Consider the following 6,162-nt stretch of genomic DNA (forward strand, 5'->3'; position numbering starts at 1 on the left):
GCATTATGAACTCACTGTTGAACTGAGTTTACATGGGATTCAAAATACGGTGCTGATTACGTAAAACTAGCCACCCTAGTGATCGAAGAATTTATAATCTTGCAAGAATCTTGCAAGCAATCTTGCAAGGGAATGCATACTTCTTGCAAGCATCTTGCAAGATTCTTGCAAGATTTGAATCCATCTTGCAAGATTCTTGCAAGATTTGAATTCAACTTGCAAGATTCTTGCAAGATTATAAATCAATCTTGCAAGAATCTTGCAAGATTTTAAATCCATTTTTTTTCTCACCTGCAGGAATGATGACGCTGAATAAGACAATGGCAATGATGAAATAGCTAATTTCTGTCGGAAATTTCTCGAAGTCAAGCTAAGAACCGACTTTTTGAGATTTTCCAGTATGATCTGTTTTTTTTTACCCTCCTCCTTTTGCATTCCGGGCTTGGGACCGGCAGTGGCGGAGTTACACAAAACAATTATAGGAGAATTGAGCAATGCACTAGGTAAATTTACCTGGCTCAAAAAGCTCTCTCCAAAATAAAACAAAATAAAGCACCCAATCAAATAAATATACATACATATCATATTAAAATACAAGACAGCAAAACAAACAAAACAACAAAAGAACACAAGGCAGCAAAACAAAACAAGACAGCAAAACAAAACAAGACAGCAAAACAAAACAAGACAGGAAAACAAAACAAGACAGCAAAACAAAACAAGACAACAAAACAAAACAAGGCAGCAAAACAAAACAAGACAGCGAAACTAAACAAGACAGCAAAACGAAACAAGACAACAAAACAAAACAAGGCAGCAAAACAAAACAAGACAGCGAAACTAAACAAGACAGCCAAACGAAACAAGACAACAAAACAAGGCAGCAAAACAAAACAAGACAGCGAAACTAAACAAGACAGCAAAACGAAACAAGACAAAACAAAAACAAGGCAGCAAAACAAAACAAGACAGCGAAACAAAACAAGACAGCAAAACGAAACAAGACAACCAAACAAAACAAGGCAGCAAAACAAACAAGACAGCAAAACAAAACAAGACAGCGAAACTAAACAAGACAACAAAACAAAACCAGACAGCGAAACTAAACAAGACAGCAAAACGAAACAAGACAACAAAACAAAACAAGGCAGCAAAACAAAACAAGACAGCGCAACTAAACAAGACAGCAAAACGAAACAAGACAACAAAACAAAACAAGGCAGCAAAACAAAACAAGACAGCGAAACTAAACAAGACAGCCAAACGAAACAAGACAACAAAACAAGGCAGCAAAACAAAACAAGACAGCGAAACTAAACAAGACAGCAAAACGAAACAAGACAAAACAAAAACAAGGCAGCAAAACAAAACAAGACAGCGAAACTAAACAAGACAGCAAAACGAAACAAGACAACCAAACAAAACAAGGCAGCAAAACAAACAAGACAGCAAAACAAAACAAGACAGCGAAACTAAACTTATTAAATAAACCTAAATAAACTTATTTAATCTCTCAGTATAATTCCTGCAGCTGAATTAATAGTAGAAATAAGAATTGAATTAACAATACAAAATATTTAGATAATAGCTAAAGATTTTAATGGTAGCAATAGTTTGTGTTTTCGCAAACCGTTTCCATTTTTTTAAGTTTTTCTTTAGTTCGTTTCTAAGTCTTTAACTACCCAAAGTCAAGGCCTTTTGTTGGTTTTGTAGTAACTTTTTAGTAATCTATTAAGGCTATTTTGTTAAAAGCTAATGATTTTTAATTTTTTTGAAATTTCTTGGTTTAAAAAATGTTGTTTAATTTTTGATTTTCGCCTCAATGATCGCTCTCTTTGTTGACTTGCAACGTAGTCTCAATAAAAAACTTTCCATCCGCTGTATAAATAGGAGAAATTAAGTTTGAGTAGTTAAGGTTTATCTGACTGCATTTTGACGTTGTTACTATGTGCTTTTAAATTTAGATATTCAGTTTTTGCCGTGAAATTTTGCTAATTTTTTTGGTTGTTTTTTTGTCTCGTAGTCTCTTTAAGGTCAGATTTCATTGGCGCTGTAATAACGCATGGTATTATGTATTTCAATTAAAAGATAGCTTGTGTAACGATTGTTTCAAACTCAATTATCTATTTGTTATTTCTTCATTTGGTCGGCAATTAAGCCAAAAATATAGATGATATCGGTTCGGAACATCATGTGCGAACGCACATTAACGAGCCGCCTTTTTTGATTTCGTAATAAATTTATATTAGATGTATTTGTTTTGCCCCCTATTGTTTTGCCCCACTTACGAATTAGGTTTTTTGCATAACGCGTTACTATTTATGAAACTAGAAAGTGCATATGGGGCGCCAAATTATTTGCCCACTAAGCTGGTTGGGGCAAAACAAAAGATATCCCTTTTTATTGTGATATTTGGATGGCTATCGTCAAAGTTACGTTGTGGTCTCTGGTAAGTCATCATTATATATCATTTCAATTCCATTGGTAGGCAAAGCATCCTGTTTAGGCAAACGATGATATCAAAACTCAATTGATATCGAAATTTAATTACTAATTGATCATTACGCCCCAGAGGTATACCCAAATCGTCACTGGCAAGTTTTCCCAACCTGCGTACCTCTTGTTCCTTTTTCCTATGTTAATACATTGAAAATGCAACATTATTGTGAAAAAAAGATACTTTAGCAAAAACAGGCAAAACTAAAAGGAATTGCGCACTGAATGTATCTATAATTCGAAATTAAGCCTAATTTAAGGCTTGTTTATTTATTGATAGGAAATAAGTGATTAAAAGTGTTTTACAGGTTAATAGTATGCCTTAGAGAGCTCAAATTTATCACTATGTTTTTTTCTGATGTGAGTTGTAGGTCGGGAATTGGAATTGGCATCAACCAAAGCCTTTTTTAGGGGGTTGTCAGAAAATTTCACTCAAAAAAAAATTTGTGAAAAATCTCCCAGTTTCAAGTTTTTCTTTTTGTGCTCTATGGTTGAATTGGCTATTTCATCAAAAACGTAGCTTTTAGGTAAATTTTCTATTCATTAAAACTGTACCAACTTATTAACTCCTCTTATTTGTTCATAACACGATAAAGTTGGACAGAGAAAATTTCGGTAAAAAATCACATGAGAATTGGATCCTGTTTTTTTCTTGCTAAATTTCATTTAATGAATGATTTATTTTTGAGTTCCGCAAATGAATTGTTAAATTAAGTTTGTTCAATGTTTTTACGTCTATTTACAGGTTTACAGGTGTCTAGCATTTTTTTTCTGAAAAATCCCGCACTTCTGCGTCTGTTTTGGGGTATCCGTTATTTTTTATGAATAATCCCGCCATAGCTCGACCGCTTTTTCCGTCTTTTTCTTTTTACATGTTTAGGGGGGTGTATTTACTTTTGAATCAACATTTTTTGCGCCTATTTACAGGTTTATAGGTGTATATTAATTTTTTTGCTGGTTTTACAGGCTTACGGGTGTCTATTATTTTACAGATTTTGTCCTGGTAGTATATTTTCTGCAATGGTTCATGAAAGGAAAAGGGTTTAGTATAGTTCTAAACAAATATATATTGTCGCGTCATTAATTCCATCTTTAAATCAGTTTAAAAGCTTCAAATCGTTTTTGCATGATCAATTAATAAAGCTTTAAATTACTTTTGCTTGCCCAAAAGCGCGCTTTTAATTAGGCTCAAATGCGAATTAGAGACAAATTTGTTGTAAAAAATAGATTCGTTAAATAATCGAAATGTGCTACAAGACTTTTCACCTATTTTACAAATTTAAAGTATCTCAATTTCGCAAAATTGGCATAAACCTTTTTGCGAAGAAATAAGATACAAAGCTTGTGCCCTAATTACGTTCGTTTCAAGTATCTATCTTTCGCGCGATTTTTACTTAAGCGGAAATTTTGGGGTATACCTCTGCGTTGTATTGATGTAATATCAGGCATGTAAATGAGTCTTTAATTCGTAAAAATAGATGATAAGTTGATTTTGATAGCCGGTAACACAAGCACTTCTCTAGTGTAAACTGTCTGCTATGCAGTTACTTTTTGTCAGCATAAATTTGTCTATTTTTTATATTATTGCACGGATAATTTTCAGGTATTACCAAATTAACAAAGGTATCACAAAAAAACGTGACAGAAGTTGACGAATATTTTTTACGTCGCGTAGAATTTGAAAATAAACAATATTTTGAACTTCAATGGGGTCAATCATCCCACGTGATATGCGTTGAAATTGATCTTGCCTCAGCCGTCTCAAAGAATTCTGTACCTTGTGAGTTCAGGAGTTTTGTGATAAAGAAGTTGTAGATTTTCACCTCGGACTCAACATTGTGGATTCTTAGGTATACACTAATTGATCTAATTAGTGTATACTAATTTTTTTAATTTTACATGATAAACTGCCTTCTTTTGAAGTCATATTTAGTCAACATAATATTGGCTGATTCGTGTGAGTTGTATATCAATCGACACATAATCATCAGATTTTTAACAAATTTAAAAACTGACAAGCCTACATACAGAGAAAAGTCATCAGATGGAAGTTGGCCAGTTTTACGGAATCAATAGCATTTTGAGTCGCTCCAAGATCATGCCGCCGTGAATTTAAGCAAAATTTTGCATTATGAACTCACTGTTGAACTGAGTTTACATGGGATTCAAAATACGGTGCTGATTACGTAAAACTAGCCACCCTAGTGATCGAAGAATTTATAATCTTGCAAGAATCTTGCAAGCAATCTTGCAAGGGAATGCATACTTCTTGCAAGCATCTTGCAAGATTCTTGCAAGATTTGAATCCATCTTGCAAGATTCTTGCAAGATTTGAATTCAACTTGCAAGATTCTTGCAAGATTATAAATCAATCTTGCAAGAATCTTGCAAGATTTTAAATCCATTTTTTTTCTCACCTGCAGGAATGATGACGCTGAATAAGACAATGGCAATGATGAAATAGCTAATTTCTGTCGGAAATTTCTCGAAGTCAAGCTAAGAACCGACTTTTTGAGATTTTCCAGTATGATCTGTTTTTTTTTTACCCTCCTCCTTTTGCATTCCGGGCTTGGGACCGGCAGTGGCGGAGTTACACAAAACAATTATAGGAGAATTGAGCAATGCACTAGGTAAATTTACCTGGCTCAAAAAGCTCTCTCCAAAATAAAACAAAATAAAGCACCCAATCAAATAAATATACATACATATCATATTAAAATACAAGACAGCAAAACAAACAAAACAACAAAAGAACACAAGGCAGCAAAACAAAACAAGACAGCAAAACAAAACAAGACAGGAAAACAAAACAAGACAGCAAAACAAAACAAGACAACAAAACAAAACAAGGCAGCAAAACAAAACAAGACAGCGAAACTAAACAAGACAGCAAAACGAAACAAGACAACAAAACAAAACAAGGCAGCAAAACAAAACAAGACAGCGAAACTAAACAAGACAGCCAAACGAAACAAGACAACAAAACAAGGCAGCAAAACAAAACAAGACAGCGAAACTAAACAAGACAGCAAAACGAAACAAGACAAAACAAAAACAAGGCAGCAAAACAAAACAAGACAGCGAAACTAAACAAGACAGCAAAACGAAACAAGACAACCAAACAAAACAAGGCAGCAAAACAAACAAGACAGCAAAACAAAACAAGACAGCGAAACTAAACAAGACAACAAAACAAAACCAGACAGCGAAACTAAACAAGACAGCAAAACGAAACAAGACAACAAAACAAAACAAGGCAGCAAAACAAAACAAGACAGCGCAACTAAACAAGACAGCAAAACGAAACAAGACAACAAAACAAAACAAGGCAGCAAAACAAAACAAGACAGCGAAACTAAACAAGACAGCAAAACGAAACAAGACAAAACAAAAACAAGGCAGCAAAACAAAACAAGACAGCGAAACTAAACAAGACAGCAAAACGAAACAAGACAACCAAACAAAACAAGACAGCAGAACAAACAAGGCAGCAAAACAAAACAAGACAGCGAAACTAAACAAAACAGCAAAACAAAACAAGACAGCAAAACAAAACAAGGCATCAAAACCAAACAAGAAAGCAAAACGAAACAAGAAAGCAAAACGAAACAAGACAACAAAACAAAACAAGGCAGCAAAACAAAACAAGACAGCGAAACTAAACAA

The 6,162-nt window shown here is 33.9% G+C and overlaps 1 protein-coding gene across 2 annotated transcripts in view; it reads left to right on the forward strand.

The window, feature by feature from the left end:
* Positions 1-6,162, forward strand: part of LOC142349619 (solute carrier family 35 member G1-like) — a 128,742-nt gene that overhangs the window by 57,519 nt on the left and 65,061 nt on the right. The window lies entirely within an intron of this gene.

This window comes from Convolutriloba macropyga, chromosome 1 (assembly GCF_964194025.1).
Source record: "Convolutriloba macropyga chromosome 1, txConMacr16.3, whole genome shotgun sequence".
NCBI lineage: Eukaryota > Metazoa > Xenacoelomorpha > Acoela > Convolutidae > Convolutriloba > Convolutriloba macropyga.